The sequence below is a fragment of the Lolium perenne genome, chromosome 1 (assembly GCF_019359855.2).
Source record: "Lolium perenne isolate Kyuss_39 chromosome 1, Kyuss_2.0, whole genome shotgun sequence".
In the NCBI taxonomy this organism is placed as follows: Eukaryota; Viridiplantae; Streptophyta; class Magnoliopsida; order Poales; family Poaceae; genus Lolium; species Lolium perenne.
Window position 1 is genome coordinate 133885964 of NC_067244.2, and position 23442 is coordinate 133909405.

Sequence of the window (23442 nt, forward strand, 5' to 3'; positions counted from 1 at the left end):
CCTTTTGTTAGTAACAATATCTTTCATATACTTTGAATAAGGAGGCAATTTAATAGCATCAGTCAAAGGGATTTGCAAGAATAAAGGTTTCATCCAATCGCAAAATTTATTATAGTGTTCTTCTTCCTTTGATTTTAGTTTCTTAGCAGGAAAAGGCATTTGCTTTTGCACCCAAGGTTCTCTTTCATTACCATGTTTCTCAGCAATAAAATCTTCTTTAGTATACTTTTTATTTTTAGCATGCTTTTCAGGTTCTTCTTCAACCTCTTCTTTATCAGGAGTATCATTCGTATCATTATCATGTTCATTACCACTTTCAGTTTCAGCATCAGAAATAGAAATACTATTAGGATCATTAACAGGTTCAGAGGATTCTACAACATTTTTATGTTTCTTCTTCTTTTTCTTCCTAGAATGAGCACTAGGTTCAATGCGTTGAGAATCTTGTTCAACTCTTTTGGGATGCCCTTCAGGATATAGAGGATCCTGGGTAGAGACACCGCCTCTAGTTGTTACTTCATAAGCATGTTTCTCTTTAGAATTATTCCCTAACAAGTCATTTTGCACTTTAGTGAGTTGATCAATTTGAGTTTGAATCATTTGAAAATGTTTAACAAGCATCTTAACATCATTGGAGGTTCTCTCCACAATACCAAGCAATTCACTAATAGCTTGAGAATTTTCCATTAAATGATTCTCTACTCTCATATTAAAATTTTCTTGCTTAACAATATAATTATCAAACTCATCTAAGCATTGTGCAGGAGGTTTCGAATACGGAATATCTTCCCTAGTAAAGCGTTGAAGGGAGTTTACCTCAATCATGGGTGAAGGGGGAATTATCTCACATATATCTTCTATAGGAGGTAGATTCTTCACATCTTCAGATTTAATACCTTTCTCCTTGAGAGACTTCTTGGCTTCCCTCATATCCTCATCATTCAATTTAATTAAACCCCTCTTCTTCACTATTGGCGTTGGAGTTGGTTCAGGCGTATTCCAATCATCATAATTCCGGCCTATTTTAGCCAATAATTCTTCAGCGTCCTGCAGGTTCTTTTCCTGAAAACACAACCAGCACAACTATCCAGGTATGCCCTAGAATCAATGGTTAGTCCACTATAAAATATATCAAGTAATTCATGCTTTTCTAAGTCATGGTCAGGCAGAGCTCTAATAAGAGAGCAAAATCTTGCCCAAGCCTCAGGCAATTTCTCTTCATCTCCCTGATCAAAACTATAAACTCTTTGCAAAGCAGCATGTTGAGCACTAGCAGGAAAATATTTCCGAAAGAAAACAGCAAGCAATTCTTTTGGACTTTTAATAGAACTAGGTGGCAAACTATTATACCAAGTTTTAGCGTCATCCTTTAATGAGAATGGAAATATTTTAGCAACAAAGTAAGTACGCTTCTTAACATCATCAGAAAACAAGCTACTCAAAGTAGATAACTCAGTCATGTGTTCAACAGCACTTTCTTTTTCAGTACCACAGAAAGGTGTTTTCTCAACAATAGCTATATGAGATAGATCAAGAGAAAAATCATAATCTTTATCCCTAATGTTTATAGGAGATGTGGCAAATTTAGGATCAGGAGACAGTTTATATCTAACAGTATGTTCTGCAAGCAACTTTTTAATTTTTCTTGCATCAGTAGTAGCATTGCATTTTTCAATAAAATCATCATTAAGCTCCACATAATCTTCCTCAGGATCATCACTAAAATAATCAAGTTCAGGTGAACTAACAGGTGTAGTAGCATTAGGAGTTTCAGTATTTTCAATTTGTCTAGACCTAGCAATTGTAGCATCTAGAAAGGATCCCAATGAACCACTATCATCAAGCACAGCAGAAACATTATCAATATTATGAGAGTGTTCAGATTCAGCAGAAGTACCCGCATGCGAAGCATGTGGCGGTGAAACAAGTTTATCAATCACAGATGGTGAATCAAGTGTAGCGGAGGTATTCAGAATTGTACCTTTTCTTGTAGTGGATGGTAATATGGCGATCTTAGTATCGCGAGGTTTACCCATGATGGAGAATTTGCAGCGAACAATATTAATCCAAGTGAACTTCCAAATAAAGCTATGCTCCCGGGCCACGGCGCCGAGAAAATAGTCTTGATGACCCACAAGTATAGGGGATCGCAACGGTCTTGAGGGAAGTAAAACCCAATTTATTGATTCGACACAAGGGGAGACAAAGAACACTTGGAAGCCTTAACAACGGAGTTGTCAATTCAGTTGCACTGGAAACAGACTTGCTCGCAAGGGTTTATCGATAGTAACAGGTTTATAGCGATAGCAGTAGTGAAATAACAGCAGAGTAACAGAGACAGCAGTAGTGATTTTAGTAAACAGCAGGATTAAAATACTGTAGGCACGGGGACGGATGACGGGCGTTGCATGGATGAGAGAAACTCATGTAACAATCATAGCAGGGCATTTGCAGATAATAATAAAACGGTGTCCAAGTACAAAGCAATCAATAGGCATGTGTTCCATATATAGTCGTGCGTGCTCGCAATGAGAAACTTGCACAACATCTTTTGTCCTACCAGCCGGTGGCAGCCGGGCCTCAAGGGAAACTACTGGATATTAAGGTACTCCTTTTAATAGAGTACCGGAGCAAAGCATTAACACTCCGTGAACACATGTGATCCTCACATCGCTACCATTCCCTCCGGTTGTCCCGATTTCTGTCACTTCGGGGCCATCGGTTCCGGACAGCGACATGTGTATACAACTTATAGATAAGACCATAAACAATGATTATCTTCATGAAACAATAACATGTTCAGATCTGAGATCATGGCACTCGGGCCCTAGTGACAAGCATTAAGCATAACAAGTTGCAACAATATCATCAAAGTACCAACTACGGACACTAGGCACTATGCCCTAACAATCTTATGCTATTACATGACCAATCTCATCCAATCCCTACCATCCCCTTCGGCCTACAGCGGGGGAATTACTCACACATGGATGGGGGAAACATGGCTGGTTGATGTAGAGGCGTTGGCGGTGATGGCGGTGATGATCTCCTCCAATTCCCCGTCCCGGCGGAGTGCCAGAACGGAGACTTCTGGCTCCCGCGACGGATTTCGCGATGTGGCGGCGTTCTGGAGGGTTTCTGGCGACTTCGACTTCCCTCCTGGCGTTTTTAGGTCGAGGCGAATAAGTAGTCCGAAGGAGGGCGTCAGAGGCCGCCCGAGGGGGCCACACCACAGGGCCGCGCGGGCCCCCCCTGGGCCGCGCCGCCCCATGGTGTGGGGCCCTCGGGCCTCCACTTCAATTGCCCTTCTGGCTCCGTTAGTTTCCTGGGAAAATAGGGCCTTCTGCATAAATTCCGAGGTTTTTCCCGAAAGTTGGATTTCTGCACAAAAACGAGACACCAGAGCAGTTCTGCTGAAAACAGCGTTAGTCCGTGTTAGTTGCATCCAAAATACACAAATTAGAGGCAAAACAATAGCAAAAGTGTTCGGGAAAGTAGATACGTTTTGGACGTATCAACGACCATCTAGCTACTGCTATGGACCCATAGTCCAGGGGTGAACTACTCACTCATCACTCCGGAGGCGACCATGGCGGTGAAGAGTCCTCCGGGAGATGATTCCCCTCTCCGGCAGGGTGCCGGAGGCGATCTCCAGAATCCCCCGAGATGGGATTGGCGGCGGCGGCGTCTCTGGAAGGTTTTCCGTATCGTGGCTCTCGGTACTGGGGGTTTCGCGACGAAGGCTTTAAGTAGGCGGAGGAGATAGGTCAGGGGGCCACACGAGGGCCCCACACGACAGGCCGGCGCGGCCAAGGGCCAGGCCGCGCCGCCCTGTTGTCTGGCCACCTCGTGGCCCCACTTCGTGACTCCTTCGGTCTTCTGGAAGCTTCGTGTGAAAATAGGCCCCTGGGCGTTGATTTCGTCCAATTCCGAGAATATTTCCTTACTAGGATTTCTGAAACTAAAAACAGCAGAAAACAGCAACTGGCTCTTCGGCATCTCGTTAATAGGTTAGTGCCGGAAAATGCATAAATATGACATAAAGTATGCATAAAACATGTAGATATCATCAATAATGTGGCATGGAACATAAGAAATTATCGATACGTCGGAGACGTATCAGCATCCCCAAGCTTAGTTCCTGCTCGTCCCGAGTAGGTAAACGATAACAAAGATAATTTCTGGAGTGACATGCCATCATAACCTTGATCATACTATTGTAAGCACATGTAATGAATGCAGCGATCCAAGACAATGGTAAATGACATGAGTAAACAAATGAATCATATAGCAAAGACTTTTCATGAATAGTACTTTTAAGACAAGCATCAATAAGTCTTGCATAAGAGTTAACTCATAAAGCAATAAATTCAAAGTAAAGGTATTGAAGCAACACAAAGGAAGATGAAGTTTCAGCAGTTGCTTTCAACTTATAACATGTATATCTCATGGATATTGTCAATGTAAAGTAATATAACAAGTGCAATATGCAAGTATGTAGGAATCAATGCACAGTTCACACAAGTGTTTGCTTCTTGAGATGGAGAGAAATAGGTGAACTGACTCAACATTAAAGGTAAAAGAAAGACCCTTCGCAAAGGGAAGCATTGATTGCTATATTTGTGCTAGAGCTTTGGTTTTGAAAACAAGAAACAATTTTGTCAACGGTAGTAATAAAGCATATGCATCATGTAAATTATGTCCTACAAGTTGCAAGCCTCATGCATAGTATACTAATAGTGCCCGCACCTTGTCCTAATTAGCTCGGATTACCTGGATTATCACCGCAATACATATGTTTTAACCAAGTGTCACAAAGGGGTACCTCTATGCCGCCTGTACAAAGGTCTAAGGAGAAAGCTCGCATTTGATTTCTCGCTTTTGATTATTCTCAACTTAGACATCCATACCGGGACAACATAGACAACAGATAATGGACTCCTCTTTAATGCTTAAGCATTTAACAACAATTAATTTTCTCATATGAGATTGAGGATATTTTTCCAAAACTGAAACTTCCACCATGGATCATGGCTTTAGTTAGTGGCCCAATGTTCTTCTCTAATAGTATGCATGCTCAAACCATTCAACTCATGGTAAATCTCCCTTACTTCAGACAAGACGAACATGCATAGCAACTCACATGATATTCAACAAAGAGTAGGTTATGGCGTCCCCAGGAACATGGTTATCGCACAACAAGCAACTTAATAAGAGATAAAGTGCATAAGTACATATTCAATACCACAATAGTTTTTAGGCTATTTGTCCCATGAGCTATATATTGTAGAGATAGAGGATAGAAATTTTAAAGGTAGCACTCAAGCAATTTACTTTGGAATGGCGGAGAAATACCATGTAGTAGGTAGGTATGGTGGACACAAATTGCATAGTGGTTGGCTCAAGTATTTTGGATGCATGAGAAGTATTCCCTCTCGATACAAGGTTTAGGCTAGCAAGGCTATTTGAAACAAACACAAGTATGAAGCGGTGCAGCAAAACTCACATAAAAGACATATTGTAAACATTATAAGACTCTACACCGTCTTCCTTGTTGTTCAAACACTTTACTAGAAATTATCTAGACCTCAGAGAGACCAATTATGCAAACCAAATTTTAGCAAGCTCTATGTATCTCTTCATTAATAGGTGCAAAGTATATGATGCAAGAGCTTAAACATGAGCACAACAATTGCCAAGTATCAAATTATCCAAGACATTTTACCAATTACCACATGTAGCATTTCCCGTTTCCAACCATGTAACAATTTAACGAAGAAGATTCAACCTTCGCCATGAATATTATGAGTAAAGCCTAAGGACATATTTGTCCATATGCAACAGCGGAGCGTGTCTGTCTCCCACACAATGAATGCTAGGATCCATTTTATTCAAACAAAACAAAAAGCAAAAACAAACAGACGCTCCAAGCAAAGTACATAAGATGTGATGGAATAAAAATATAGTTTCACTAGAGGAACCTGATAATGTTGTCGATGAAGAAGGGGATGCCTTGGGCATCCCCAAGCTTAGACGCTTAAGTCTTCTTGAAATATGAAGGGGTGAACCACCGGGGCATCCCCAAGCTTAGAGCTTTCACTCTCCTTGATCATATTGTATCATCTCCCTCTCTTGATCCTTGAAAACTTCCTCCACACCAAACTCAAAACAACTCATTAGAGGGTTAGTGCACAATTAAAATTCACATGTTCAGAGATTACATAATCATTCTTAACACTTCTGGATATTTCACAAAGCTACTGAAAGTTAATGGAATCGAAAAATCCATCAAGCATAGCAAAACAGGCAATGCGAAATAAAAGGCAGAATCTGTCAAAACAGAACAGTTCGTAAAGACGAATTTCTAAGAGGCACCAGACTTGCTCAAATGAAAATGCTCAAATTGAATGAAAGTTGCGTACATATCTGAGGATCACTCACGTAAATTGGCATAATTTTCTGAGTTACCTACAGAGAATTAGGCCCAGATTCGTGACAGCAAAGAAATCTGTTTCTGCGCAGTAATCCAAATCTAGTATGAACCTTACTATCAACGACTTTACTTGGCACAACAATACAACAAAATAAGATAAGGAGAGGTTGCTACAGTAGTAACAACTTCCAAGACTCAAATATAAAATAAAAGTGCAGTAGTAAATCATGGGTTGTCTCCCATAAGCGCTTTTCTTTAACGCCTTTCAGCTAGGCGCAGAAAGTGTGTATCAAGTGTTATCAAGAGATGATGCATTAACATTACCTTGGGCTTTACACCAACTTTCTTGTTCTTTTTCTTACTCTTTGATTTAGGGAATACATGTCTACCCCCCGGTGTAGAGGTGAATTTTAGGGTGCCTTCTCCCACATCTATGACTGCTCCCAATAGTTTCAGCAGGGATCTTCCGAGTGTGATTTGTCCTGTTCCTACACATTCAATAACAAGATAATCAATGGATATTGTTCTTCCAAGAATGGTTGTATGCACACCTGCGACTATTCCCTTAGGAATTATAACAGAGTTATCAATAAGAGTTATTCCTTCTCCCCCTTCAACGAGTCCCCAAAGTGTCAAAGATTCATAAATACTCTTAGGCATAAGGCAAAATTCAGACATAATATCACAATTGGCATGAAAAGTTTGATCACTGATAACAACTTTAATAGTGGGATCCCATAATGAAGGTTCAGATTTCACTAAAACTTGATCAAGACGGTTACGAACATAGCTATAGTTTTTGTTCAAGCGAGATGCACTTGTCTCAAGAGTGTTTAATCTATTATAAATGCTAATAAGGGCTGAATCAAAGTTATTAGCTGAATCATGTGATGCAACCAATTTCTTTATGGCATTAAAAGCTTGATCCCCATTGCAATGAAGGAAATCTCCTCCCACTACAGCATCCAAGGCATATCTATAGCGAATCATAAGCCCAAAATAAAAGTTACTAAGGAGCAAACTTAGAGTCATTTGAGGTTCAGCTTTACGATAAGAATCAAAAATTCTGGACCAAGCATCTTTAAAACTCTCCTCATCCCCTTGTTTAAAAGTGAAGATTAATTCCTCAGGTGAAGAAGTAACAGGTGCAGAACTAGACATGGTGACAAAAGTAAAATGCAAGTAACTAATTTTTTTGTGTTTTTAATATAGCAAACAAGATAGTAAATAAAGTAAAGCTAGCAACTAATTTTTTTGTATTTTGATATAATGCAGCAAACAAAATAGTAAATAAAGTAAAGCAAGACAAAAACAAAGTAAAGAGATTGGATGTAGAGACTCCCCTTGCAGCATGTCTTGATCTCCCCGGCAACGGCGCCAGAAAAAGAGCTTGATACGCGTACAGCACGCGTCCGTTGGGAACCCCAAGAGGAAGGTGTGATGCGTACAGCGACAAGTTTTCCCTCAGTAAGAAACCAAGGTTTATCGAACCAGTAGGAGCCAAGAAGCACGTTGAAGGTTGATGGCGGCGAGATGTAGTGCGGCGCAACACCAGGGATTCCGGCGCCAACGTGGAACCTGCACAACACAACCAAAGTACTTTGCCCCAACGAAACAGTGAGGTTGTCAATCTCACCGGCTTGTTGTAACAAAGGATTAGATGTATAGTGTGGATGATGATTGTTTGCAAAAAACAGTAGAAAAAGTATTGCAGTAGATTGTATTCGATTAAAAGAATGGACCGGGGTCCATAGTTCACTAGAGGCGTCTCTCCCATAAGAATAAGCATGTTGGGTGAACAAATTACAGTTGGGCAATTGACAAATAAAGAGGGCATGACCATGCACATACATGATATGATGAGTATAGTGAGATTTAATTGGGCATTACGACAAAGTACATACACCGCTATCCAGCATGCATCTATGCCTAAAAAGTCCACCTTCAAGTTATCATCCGAACCCGTTCCAGTATTAAGTTGCAACCAACAGACAATTGCATTAAGTATGGTGCGTAATGTAATCAACAACTACATCCTCGGACATAGCATCGATGTTTTATCCCTAGTGGCAACAGCACATCCACAACCTTAGAACTTTACATCCTTGTCCCAGATTTAATGGAGGCATGAACCCACTATCGAGCATAAATACTCCCTCTTGGAGTTACTAGCAAAAACTTGGCCAGAGCCCCTACTAATAACGGAGAGCATGAAAGATCATAAACAACACATAGATATAAATTGATAATCAACATAATATAGTATTCTCTATCCATCGGATCCCAACAAACACAACATGTAGCATTACAGATAGATGATCTTGATCATGTTAGGCAGCTCACAAGACCCGACAATGAAGCACAATTAGGAGAAGACGACCATCTAGCTACTGCTATGGACCCATAGTCCAGGGGTGAACTACTCACTCATCACTCCGGAGGCGACCATGGCGGTGAAGAGTCCTCCGAGAGATGATTCCCCTCTCCGGCAGGGTGCCGGAGGCGATCTCCTGAATCCCCCGAGATGGGATTGGCGGCGGCGGCGTCTCTGGAAGGTTTTCCGTATCTTGGCTCTCGGTACTGGGGGTTTCGCGACGAAGGCTTTAAGTAGGCGGAGGAGATAGGTCAGGGGGCCACACGAGGGCCCCACACGACAGGCCGGCGCGGCCAAGGGCCAGGCCGCACCGCCCTGTTGTCTGGCCACCTCGTGGCCCCACTTCGTGACTCCTTCGGTCTTCTGGAAGCTTCGTGTGAAAATAGGCCCCTGGGCGTTGATTTCGTCCAATTCCGAGAATATTTCCTTACTAGGATTTCTGAAACCAAAAACAGCAGAAAACAACAACTGGCTCTTCGGCATCTCGTTAATAGGTTAGTGTCGGAAAATGCATAAATATGACATAAAGTATGCATAAAACATGTAGATATCATCAATAATGTGGCATGGAACATAAGAAATTATCGATACGTCGGAGACGTATCAGGCTGCCGCAGCCAATAACCAGTGGGGTCGTCTATTTTTCAGGAAAAGACATATATTACCGCTCTGTGGGGCTGCCGCAGCCAATGATCAGTGGGGTCTTCTATTTATTTAGAGAAAATCGTATATTCCCGCTCTGTGGGGCCTCCGCAGCCAATGACCGCTGGGGTCGTCTATTTATTTAGAGAATATCATATAGAGCCGCTCTGTGGGGTCGCCTCAGCCAATGGCAGGTGACTATTTTCGCAGCTTAATCTAAAGTGAATCTTATGCTAAACATGGTGCTTCCCGACGGTGATCTAGCAGTGGCGGCGAGCATAGCCGTTCTGACCATGCCGATATCGGCATCGTTTGGAGGCTGTGGTGCTCGAATCATGGTGGAAATTGCGATATAATTTTTTAAATGCATAATATATAGGAAAATAGCTAGATCTCTAAATCGATGCATATGAAGCTACATATATATTCTTGGTCATAATCCCCTTATCTAAAGGGGATGGATGCATGGCTTCACGTCGTCGTCGCTTTCATTGTCAGTATCTTCATCGTTCGAGTAGTAGTACTTCCTGCACATTATTCCGTCGAACACCTTCACTGTGAGCACATCATCGCCTTCATATTTTAAGTGTACGAAGCAGCCGAAATCCACACCGTGCGCGATGGCGAAATTCTCCCAGCCCTTGTCGAGGTACATCCGGCCTTGACCATCAAATAGGACCTCCACGGTCCAGAGACGAGGACCACAGTCAGCTGCTCGCAGATACACCTTAGCTGGCTCCTGGACGTCAAGATAGTCCGCAAACTTTTTTGGGAGTGCCTGCAAAGAGATCGAGCGCCGATCGTTTGAAATTAAAGGTTTTTTAGAACATGCCCATAATTAATCACATGCATCATATATGTGGGAACGCGTACGTACCTTCTTGACCAAAGAGTCTTCATAGACGACGATGAAGAACTCCTCTATGATCAATGGCAGTGTTGACGGTGGTGGTGGCAATGATGATGATCCACCACCCCGGCCGCCCCTTCCCCTTCCCCTTCCGGTCCGCGTCCGAGACGTGGAAGCCATGGCAATGGATCAAGTGTATGTGAACGAAGAAGAGAGAGGCAGAACCTATTGACACAAGGGATAGCCGTTGTGGGTATTTATAAGGGAGAGATGACCGTTGTAGGGGTTTACACAATAAATTAAGGAGGAGGTGACTGTTGTGGGGGTTTACACAATAAATTAGGGAGGACATGATCGTTGTGGGGGTAGTCATCTAGGTTTTGTGTTTAGTCAAACTTTTTAAAATTTGACCACATATATAGGAAAAAGTAGTAGCATTTATGAGACTAATTTAGTATCCCGAGATTCGTTTTGAAATGTAGTTTCAAATTGTACCAAAATCTCATCATATATTTGACTTAGTACAAAAGCTAAAAGTACACTTACATGTGGATGGAGGGAGTATATCTCAACAAAAAAGTAATGCGGACTATCTTGACGGAAATGAAACTTCGTGATATAGTTTATCATTTTACCGTGAAAAGTAATGCCTAAAAGAAATGGTAATTCATGATAGTTTATTATTTTACCGTAATGGCTACAAGAAATCGGTGATTGTTCATCATTTTTTGCGTGGAAAGTAATGGCTACAAGAAATAGGTGATGGTGTATCATTTTTTGCGTGGAAAGTAATGGCTACAACAAATTGGTGATGGTGTATCAATTTTTGCGTGAAAAGTAATGGCTACAACAAATGGGTGATGGTGTATCATTTTTTGCGTGAAAAGTACAAATCGGTGATGGTTTATCATTTTTTGCGTGAAAAATAATGCCTAAAAGAGTTTATAATTTAGCTCGTGAAAAATAATACAGAAAACCAAACTTTAGCGTACTGGGTAACCGCCCTTTAGCATACATAGAGGGTGGAAGCTAACCGCCGATAGAGAGAGAGAGAGGGTGGTGGCCCCGACCAGAGAGATAGGGGTTATCCTGCCCGTTAAATCATACGATCAACGGTCGGCGGGCACGATCCGCGTGATATGGGCTAGACCAATCAGGGCAATGTTGGGCGTCTGTGAGAATCTGTGAAGGAAGAGGGCAAAACTGAGTAGTATCAAGAAACCAAGGGCAAGTGAGTAGTAAACAGACTAAGGGATTCAAATATGAGATTTAAAAAATGAAAAATGCATGTTTTGTATAATGAAACCCATCTTGGCCTACCTCAAACTATTTGCAATACAAATATACATGAGTGTGAAAATTATGGCCTTATTCAGACAAAGTATGTTTTAGGGAAAGCTGTTTTGGGTAGGGCTTATTGTGGAAAACCATGCACCTTCATAGCTACTAGGTGATTTGACAAGTGGCAATTTGTGGTAAAGACTCCATGAGTAAGTGCCACTCTTTTTCGGAATTTTTTGCACATTAAATAACACATTTAACTGGTTAATCCCATTTGTTGACTCTCTGTTGACCAGCCACTTGAGGATAAAACTGAGTATATTGCACTAGCCAGTATTAGCACTCGAGGGGAAAACTGAGCACACAAAAAATGCTAGTATATGACTCGAGGGTATACCTGAGTATATCTAAATTTCCAGGGTTAGACTCGAGGACGCGTGTTGCGGTGCAGATGTGGAAGACGTGCCATTGTTGATGCGTGTCGTGGTGCAAACGTGCACTAGTGGACGCGTAGGACGCGGGTCGCATTTAGGACGCGTAAGCCCCTCTCTCCCTCCCTCTGCACACAGTACGTCTCATTCTCGCTCACGCACGAAATCACGCCTCTCACGTCCCATCAACTTCTCCAAATCGAAGGAAAAACCCCAACCGTCGTACGAGCCCTGCCGGCGATGGAGAAGAAGAATGCGCCGGCGGCCATCGCCCCCGAGACCGTCGCCTCCGAGGCCGTCGCCGCCGAGGCCGTCGCCGCCGAGCCCGTCGCCGCCGAGGGCGGCGCATCCAAGCGCGGCGCCTCCGTGAGCTGGGCCTCTCTCATGGGTGACAGACCACTTCACAAGATCGGTGAATGCTTACTGGCGAATGAGGAGTACGTGGACGCCTACTCTGCTATGAGGCAAGTCTGAAGAAATTGGCGCTTAGGTTTACCTGAGCCCGACGTGCACCTGCACGAATGGATCATGGTAGACCACGCCCTTCCATGCGCCGCTGAGTTCACCTTTCTCCAACTCGGCACATCCCACTACGTCACCATAGATCTATCGGAAGTTCGTGCAAGGTTCAAATTCCTCCATATCTATAGGGTTAATCTATTCTTATTTTCAATCTTAGTGTTGAATGTTATCTTCATCAATATATTTTAGATACTACTTCGTCGGCTTTTGCCGTGGCGTCATCGTGCTTGCCCAGAAGAACCCGCCGCACAAGATACGGCTTCTGAACCTACTCACAAAGGCATCAAACACTATGTTTGAGGCGCAGATGCTATCTGTTTTTCTGAATTCAGTCAATGTAATCAAATCCCCGACTATGGTCTTCGTTGCCGCACATTACCCGCCGGAAATTGGTTGGGTCGATGAGAGCACTCCAACTAAGGATATATATGAAGATTGGGGAGAAGAAATATTTTCGATCGAGAACCATTGTCTGCGTTGCATTACCCCGTTCAATGGTGAACTGTATGCAATAGCTGCGGACAATTTTGAGTCCGGAAGAATAGTGTGCACCAATGTACAGTTGCAGCAGCGCGCGAGCACTGTCAAGATGGAGACACTAATTTCATTTCCACAACTTGGAAATGAGAAGTTCTACCTTGTGAAGTCGGATGGTGATGTGCTGCTTGTGTTGTTGGTCAACCTGGCTTTGGCGGGCAAACCATTGGTGTACCGTGTGGAGACTCAGAGCCGCTCTCTCCATCCGGTCAGTAACATTGGCAGTAATGCCTTCTTCGTGAATTATATCCGGTGTATCTCCGTCGACACCAGAGTGCACCCGACACTTCGACCTGGCTGCATCTACTACACGGATTTGGGTTATATCAGAGAGTACTCTCATGATACAAAGGCCTGGGATGAGTGGCCACTACGTGTGGATAGAATAGGAAACTACGGCGTGACAAATGAACACAGGCCATACCGTCTGGAGGATGTATTGGCCGCACACTGCAGACGGAAGGAGTTCAATGAATATTTCATTGGGGTAATGCACGAATGGAGCGACGAAGAAATATATGAGGAATGAGGAATCTTCTAGTTGGCCATACATTGCGTGCGTCTTGTATTTTTTTCAGCTTAGTTTGTCGTGAACATTAACAACGTTATTGGCTGCTTTTCGCTGATGTATGCAGTTTATGTATTATACTTAGTTTTCTGATTATGCTGCTGTGAATTTATCATATACTAGCTTCTAGATTTGCTGCCATATTGGGCAAAAAACGAGGGCCAAAAGGCAGAAATAGAAGCTTCTCTAGATTTGATACTAATTTGGTGAAAAAGACAGAGAGAGAGAAAGAGGGGGAAATGTGCTCTTAAAAGGGAAAATGCCAATTTGAGCCGAGAGAGACAAAACCCAGCTCCTTCTCACGTGCAACCAAACGCTATCTCGTCCTGTTCCACGCGGTCCCTTTCTACCATCCCCACGCGACGCGGGCCCACATGACGCGGCCCCACACGTCAGCACGGAACGGTCAACTAAACGGGAATCCTTCCGTCTGAGCTGCTTCTGCGGGTTTCAAACAAGGACTTGGGGAAAACTGAGGAAAAACTAAGGAGCTGGGGAAAACTGAGCACAACTAAGGAACCGAGGGCACGAAAATAGAAATCCCAAATTAGTAATAACAATATTGCTGGGGAGCTCATGAATGGGGCATTTGAGCATTAGTGACTTCAATCTCCCCCACGCTTGGGCAATACTCTCTCTCCATCTTGAGGCTAGAAATTATATATTTGATTTCGACCTTTATGAATCTCACTTGGAGGATAGAATTTAGAATAAAAGAGAGGTACAATTTCCTCCCATCCAATAGATCGGCCATTATTCAGCATCTTATACCATTATGCAGCTCTTCCCTTAAGTGATAAAGAGAATAATTTCCTCTTAACTTGGTCCATTGATATGCATGCACACTGGAACAACTCGCATAATTCATGTATAAAGAGTAAATGATCACCCAGATGGACAGTTCCATCTCCATAATAGCAGTTATTCATAACACGGTCAACAGTTTTCATAGGTATTTTAAAAGGATCCAATTGAGCGCGCGGTGGTTCATCTATTACCATAACAGTGGTGGTAGTAATTCCAAATAGAGAGTCAAACGGATACGCCTCCATAATGAAATAAAGCACCAGCAGACAGAAATAAAAACAACACTTATAGTAAAAGTTACCCTTTACCAATTCCACTCTTCAATAGCGCTTCACTCCCCAACAACGACGCCAAAAAATAGTCTTGAGGACCCACAAGTATAGGGGATGTATCGTAGTACTTTCGATAAATAAGAGTGTCGAACCCAACGAGGGGAAGAAGGTGTTGACGAGCAGTTTTGACCGAGGATTTACTGTAAACACTAGCAAACAATTTGCAGGGGTATTTGGTATTACAGATAAATAAAGTATAAGTAAATAAAATGCAGTAATAGCAATTGCAGCGAGTGACCCAATCTTTTTTTTATAGCAAAGGACAAGCCAGTTATTTTACTTATAATAACCCAACGTTCCTGAGGACACACAGGAATTCCGGAGGACTAAACGAGTAATTTTCAATGGCTTGGTAAGTGCTATGTGGGTGAACCTATGGTAATGCACTACCCCATACTTGGACTAATACATACTTGTGAATATACCTCTTACAAGCATCCACAACTACAAGAAAGTAATTAAGATAAATCTAACCACAACCTTAAACTCTGAGATCCCACACTCCCTCGTGCACCGGTTTCCTAACGAGGGTTTGAGTTTCTGTCGCTCCCGCAACCCCACAATTAGTAGCCAAATACACGATGCATTCCCTTAGGCCCATAAAGGTGACGTATCATGTAGTCGACGTTCACATGATACCACTAGAAGAATAGCACCACAACTTAAATATCAAATCATTGCATATTACTCAACATAGTTCCACTACTAACATCATGACTTCTCCCATGTCCTCAAGAACTAAATGAACTACTCATGAGACATAATATGGATCATAATCAAAGGTGATATAATGATGAATCCTGGACATAAACCTTAATTCAATGGTTTCACTCAATAGCATCAACTACAAGGAATAATCAACACCGGGAAAGTTTCCCCTATGAACTAGACAAGTATCAATCCCAAGATGTTATAACAGGACGACATGGGGATGGTGGTGATGATGGTATTGGTGGTGGATATGATGGTGATGATGATCCCGATGAAGTCTAGCTCGATGGCGGTGACGATGATGACGATTTCCCCCCTCCGGGAAGGAATTTCCCCGACAGAATTCTGCTTGCCGGAGAGCTTTTCTTTCTCTCTAGTTCTCCACCCCGTAGCGGCGGCAGAATATTTCTATGGTCACTCCCCCGATCTTAGGTTTCTCGGGGGTTGAAATACGCGAGGGGGCGATGCCAGAAGTGGGTCAGGGCGCCCAGACCATGCCTAGGCGCGACCTGGGGTGGGCCTGCGCCTAGGGGTGGTCTGGCACCTTCCTGGACCATCTCGGCCTCCCCTTCTGGCTTCCTCCATCATCTAGCAAAATAGGATTTTCTGTATATTTTCTGGGAATTGTTGTTCTTCAGAAATATGGTGTCTTGACGGTCCTTTTTCTAGCAGAATCCTGGCTCCGACAGTTAATTCTGCAATAATCATCAAACATGCTAAAATAAATGGAATAACATAAGTATTACCTATAAATATGAAACATATCAATGAATAATAGTAAATTATGATATAAAACAGTGATGCAAATTGGACGTACCAAACACCGCCTTCATCTTTGTCGTTGACCTGACCCCCTCACAGTTTATGTATATTGGAATCAAGGGTGATTTTCCGGTGTTCTTTGCATGTTATTTCTGGCTACCGTGTTATTTTTGCTGGTGTCGTTACACTCTCATATTTGTTATATATCATATGCCTCTAACCATGAAACCCTAGACACGGTTTCTCTATGAAAGTGCAATGAAATTGTTGTAATGTTTTATTCTAAAGTATTAATTCTATAGTTCTCGTGTGCGAAATTTGACTACTTACAACCTCACCATTTATGGGGATTATAGGATTACAACACATTATATAGAACATAGGAGGGAAGAACGGAGATGACAAAAACAGTTTTCCAAATACTAGATTTACGATGTAGGGGAATGATGGGGACCCTAGAGCTTAATACTTCGGTTAGGCTTTGCGATAAAATTTCTCTTATTTTGCATGTATATGACAAGGGATATAATCTTGAATGGTGAAATTCCACATGAATATGGTTGCACCTAGCATTGGTGTAATATCCCAGGTAATGGGGTTACAAAAATAGAGGAAAAAGATGTGTGCATTGCATTCATGCATAGAAAATCTGGGGAATTTTCGCGCTTTAAAGAAAAACAGTCACAGTAACTGAAGTTTCACTGGATCTTGGTGGAATTGAAGTAGCTCATCAAGTCAAGTGCTATAAACCTCAATGTGACTTTGCTAAAATCTTGTTTTTGGTAGAGATAAGTTGATCTAAGGGGTTAGATCAAATGAAATTAAAACCAACACAAGAACATATGAATCAAGGATCAACTACTTGATCTTATTAAAGATCACAATATGGTATTCCTTGCCATAACATATGAACATCCATTTAAATGGAAATTAAGTAACAATAAATGAAGAAACCATTCTTCACTTATCTTCTCCATGTCTTAAACAAATCCATGATCCTACCATGAACCTCATGGTATTCATATTATTTCATTCTTGGAAACATAACAAGGAGATCCACTCTAGAAATATATATCTTTCTCTATTCCATATTATTGTACATCAAACCTAGAGAGGTGAGAGTTCTATAGCAATTATTAGAGGAGCAATAACAACCCTTGAGCTAAACCTTGGATATACATCCAAGTACTCAAATCATCATCTTTAAGAGGAACCCTAGGATATTATTCAAGACATTCCTAGAAAGAAAAACCATTTATGTTAAACATAGATATTGATGATCACATCAATTCCTATGGAGCCTAACCTTAAGTTAGTATTAAAGTCCTTTCCAAAATGAGAGAGACCAATCATACAAAACATAGCTTTATCTATTTAAGAATAAAGGACAACCATTGAACTAGAGTATTAGGAGTACACCATAACCTAGAATAATCCATTCTTATATAAGAGAGATCAATTATGGTGTTACACTCCAGTTTGAGGCAACACTTGAGTTTAAGAGAGAGAACTACCCATATACCCAGATGATAATATCATCATTGATTAAGTAGAACCCTAACATAATATCTCAGGCATTCTCCTGGGATATAAACCAAAGAGACAATCATAGTAGACCCATACAAGAAGGTAAATTAGAAGTGCTATACCTTGATTGATCTAGACAATGATTGATCTTGGAAGTGAGAAACTAGTTCATAAGAGATACTTAAGGAAGCCAAACCTTTGATCATTACAAGTTGGGTAATGATCATAAACCCTAAAAACTTGAGGTAGAGATAATAAAGACAAGTTGATCATGCCTAAACCATGATCATGTTCTTGAGGTATGTGAGGATAAGTTAAATCCTAATAGTATAAGAAGATAATATCCAGCACATAAAATCATAGGGGAAACTATTAGAAAACCTAAACCATTTTCCATATAATAATTAGGGAGACAACTGAATAATAACAAACCTTTGTCTAGTCCAGCCTTATATCAATCCAAATGATCTTGGATTGAACCATCCTATGTGTGGTGAGGAAGAGCAACTATAGCTAAAGTAATATGGTGTTAAATCACATATAGAACTTATAACCATATCTCAAACTAACTTGTGAATTACTTGATGATCACAAGTTAAACCCAAAACCATATCTTAATTCTATTTTATGTATCACTTGGGTGATCATAAATAAAACCTAGTGCACATTTGAGTTTCAACCCATGTATATTGAGGCACACCCAACTATTTTCTCAAACAAATAAAATTCTCCTGAATGAAGTAAGATCTACTCTAATAATTCAAATCCAAGACTTAAGAAGGTAATATCAATAGCCATGGGAACAAACCAACCTTAATCTCCAATATTTATAGATATTGGGGCACATGAAATCATACCCATCAAACTATAATCCTAAACAAGAAACCAAATAGTTGGCTTTACTTTGCAGATAATTTCTTATAAAGAAATACCACATGAAACAATAACCATCACTAGATAATTAGTAAGGCCCTTTTGGAAAATAATTTAGAACCTTTTATAGATGGATTATAAAATCAAAATATATGAAATATTCTATCCTTAACCCAATACTGTTAACTATGTGTTATGTGTTAATGCACACACATAGAAACCTAATCCAAAACATATTACTATTAACCATTTTTATTAGTTTCCATCTACTTGAAATAAGAAAAACCTGCAAAAGAGAATTCAAAACAGAATTCAAATTAGAAAAACAGAAAATAAAATAAGAAGGAGCTTACCTGGCTTACCAGCCGACGTAGCCCAGCTGCCAAACCCACTAGCACAACCCAGCACCAGCCCACAATCCGGCCCACCAAAGCAGTCCATCAATGGCCCAACCCAACTTAACCATTCGCCAGATATTTCACGAGGGAGGGGATCGTCTTCCACCTCTCGATCGAGCAAGCTGCTCGGTGGCAGCACCACGGCCACCGGCCGCGCCAAGATGTGTGCCGCCGCCCCCGGATGTCTATAAGGATCGCCGCGCCGCCGCTAGGAACCCTAATGAGCCATTCCCCTTTCTCTCTGCTCCAAAATCCTCCCCAGACGGAACCCTAGCTCGCCCCGGCCATCCTCATTGCCGCCGTTCGAAGCCTCCCCAAGCCTCGCCGTGACCGCCATGATGACCGCCGTCCTCGACTTGCTCCACCAGCTCGAGGAATCGAACCGAATCACCCTGGAGCATCTCCGTCGAGCTCAACTTCTTCGATGACCGAAGCTGTTAATTCCGGCGACTCGGACCACCGTTCGCCTTGCCGTCAAGTCCTACATGCTCATGGTGAGTCACTAAATCTGCCGGTGTACTCGACTTGGTCGATCATGCCTCGCAGAGCCTGCTTACCATGCGCATATCTCCGCCGCTGCCGTACTTCGCCACCGGCCATGCTCCAGTAGTCAATAGCTAGCAGCAAGACCACCGTTAGACTCCTCCTGATCCCCTGGTTCGAATGAAAACCGTCGGCCGTCCGCGTGGCGGAGATCGCCGGCGTAGTCCCCGTCTGGCCGCCGGCCGGCCACCCCTGTGTCACCCCGTCCATTTTGACTTCGGTCAAAGGAGACGTGGCGGGTGACGTGGCCTTGGCCCACCAGTCAGTGACTGGGTGGGTAGATTAACCGGGTGATTTCAGTAATTTTGTTTAAATTCAATTCCAGAAATTGCTGCAACTTTCATAAATTGTAGAAAATCCAATATAGCTCAGAAAAATAAATATAAGATATCAAAATTCTTATAAAGATAAACTCTATCCAATAAAAATATAATATGAAATTTTTATTTTTAATAAAAATTTAATTGTTTTATACTTAATCATTAAATCTTTTCTTTTATTACTAATTGAATTAAAATTCAATAATTAAGAAAACCTTCTAAAATAAATAAAAACTAGTAAGAAAATAAAGAAAACATTAAAGCTAATTTTCCTTATTTGTTATTTTGTTAAATCTTTATTAGTGGAAATTTAAACCCTAATTAATAATTACCTTAATTATTAATTCATTAAAAATAATAAAATGCCAAACCCAACCTTATTTTTATTTCAAGGTTATTAATAACTTCAACTTTATTAATGAAGTTATTAATCCAATAATTATAGGGTAATTAGGAAACCCTAGTTTCATTATAAACCAAGTGATAACCTCATAATTTTATGTGGAACCCTAAAACCCTAATTCAACTATGCACCAAACCCTAGCTCCATTAATTCATATGAATCCTAGTTTGCTTCTAACCTAAACCCTAGGTTAGAACATGTGATCATGTTACATCATTAGTAATCATAGATTCATATTTAGCAACTAAAAGACATACCTATGTCCACATAAAATGTAGAACCCTATCACTAGCAATTTAGTATTCCATGTATGCATACCACTAAACCTAGTTGATCAAGTAGGATCAACCAAGTTTAAACCCTGGCTTCTACTGTCAAAACCATCATCCTTATTCATCCATGCATAGCATCACACCATTGTGATGAACCCCAATAGCATCTAGGCCCAATATTTATCATTACATAACCTTAGTCCACTGAACCCTACAAATACCTCATAATTATGAACCATCCTATTTAGGAGTCAATCATTCCTTACTTAGTGGATCCAGTAGCAAAACCTAGACAACCTCAACCCTAACTGATATACTTCTTATTACTTAGGAAGTATGTTCTTCAAAAGTTATTCTTTTAAAGTATATGATAATTAATCATTAACCATACCATATAATACTAAAACTGACCACTGTTCTTTACTTGTTAACATTATGCCAATTATCATTCTTTGTGTGCTCAATTGATTACTGTACTTTATTATCTACCTGTTCATGATACCAAGTAATCACACCTGAATAAGAACCTTGTTTGTGAATCACTCTAAAAAGTGCAACACACCCTGAATCAATTACTACCACTCACTAATCCTAAATCATCGGGGTTAGGTCACGCTTAGAGCGATTGCATCTCATTATTATGCATTATTGCATCCTTGCCAATCTTTTAAACATCGTCCTTACCGGACGATGATGCTATTTCAGAATTTGGAGTTATTACGCATCGAAGACCTTGCCTGCATAATCTTGCAGTCAAGAAAGGCAAGTTCATCACTTGCTCATGTCATTTGATTATTTCTATCAAATTACTTGCAAAGTACTATTATTATCACTATTGCACAAAAATCAAAACCACTACTTTCATAACTATGAATATGACTATGTGGTGGGCAATGGAACCATGGATTGTGTTGATATGGTGGAGGTTCCATTGCACGGGTTTATATCCATCTAGGATTAAACAACAAATGTCGCCAGTGATTCTTGTGCCGTAATACCCGTGTTAACCATAAGATCTGGAGTGGGACGGAGTAGTCAAAAGTGTTTCCACCTCTCGTTCATCAACGGATGCGCTTTACCGTAGACACTTGTATCTGTCGGCGGCAAGCGGTAGGCTGGGGAAGCCTTAAGTCCCCACGGCAAAGTCCGTAGACACTTGTTGTTCGAAGTGCAAGCGGTAGGGTGGGGATCCCATTCTAATTCCCCACGGTATTGCGATCTATGATGGGTTGCAGCCACCGGCGTAGGAGTGTATGGTAGAGCCCAGCACTGTTGTCGTGGTCGGGGTCCACCCTGAAATTACGGGAATAATGGGACCGACGTGGACCCAGGGTCGGCGCATGCAACAAAGGGTGGGTGTTCGAGGTAGCGGAGGAACATGATTGGCTAGACCTTATACCGGGCCTCACACCATAGGAAGTGTGGACGGGTTGCGCGCCCGGTTGGCACCAAGGTTAAGATCTCTTATGGGTAAAGCAACACACCTCTGCAGAGTGTAAAGAACCGTGACCTGTCACTCCCTGTTCCGGGATATGGAACTGCGAACGCGGCCGGAAAGGAGCTCCATGAAGTTCTAGTAAACCGGTGAAGGCTGACGGACATAGCTCTTCTGAATAAAAGCAACCTTTTGAAGAAATGATTATGAAAACCTGCATTGGTATTAGACTTTCTGGTCTAATGCCGTAGCTAGTGCATTAAACACCTCTTTCCTATAATGAACTTGTTGAGTACGCTCGTACTCATCCCACTCTTAAATCCCCTGCTTAGATTTGGAGGCATCGAAGGAGGATCTACAGTGCAACTCGAAGGCCGAGGAGTCAACAACTACTTCAAGATACAGGACCCTGTCAGCGGAGTCAGATACGTCATCCAACAAGGAGAAAACCTAGATTAGCAGTAGAAAGGAACTAGCTTCCTCAACCTAGCTCCTACTTAGCTAGAATCTATTCATAGCCTCTTTAGATAGACAAATACGCTACAAATAGAGTTCGTGATAAGATTAGACTACGAGTCGTTCTTCTGGAGTTTATTTGCAGATTTACCTCATTGTAAAGTAGGAGGCTGTGATGATCTTTTGTAACAGAGTCAATGTTGTAATTCTATAGACATACCTTGGACCCGCATATGTTTCTGTTGTACCACTCTGAGCGATATAATACTAGTGGAACGGTGTTTCATTGGTGTTATATCAGACTTGCATACTACACCATGCAGTGGTATGCCGGGTCACCACAGTTGGTATCAGAGCAAATGCTTTGACCTTAGGATTAAAACCCTTTAAAGGAGACCTATAGGATTGGTAGTGTCTATAGGAAGTTGCCCTTGGTAAACCAAATGCTTCTTATGACTTGAGATGGATATTCACTTGAGAATAATCCTGACACACTTGAGTCAACATTTCTATCTAGCTTACCAAGATAAAATAAAGTTAGTTAGATAATCCCAAACATGTAGTACACCATGAAGCCCTTAAACAATAGATGAGTAGATCCCAGTTGGTATACAATACATGGTAGTCCAAAGAGAGGATACAACCATAAGGAAGTTATCCTATTGGAAGATGTGTACCAACATATGTTATGGTCAAGTAAGAGATATCTAGACCTGTAATTGGAGTAATATCAAAAGATGTAGGTAATTAAGTTATCCTAACAGAAAATGTAGATCAAGTTAAATAATGAGTAAGTAAAATTTATCCAAACTTGTGAAATAATTGATAGTAAGTGAAAACTATGAGTCATATGAGGTAGTATAGACCATGATGAGTCAATCATGGGAGTTAAGGAAGAGTGATAGGAATAATTTATGCATACCTACAGGATAGAGGTAGTAATCATATATGATTCATCTGAGGAT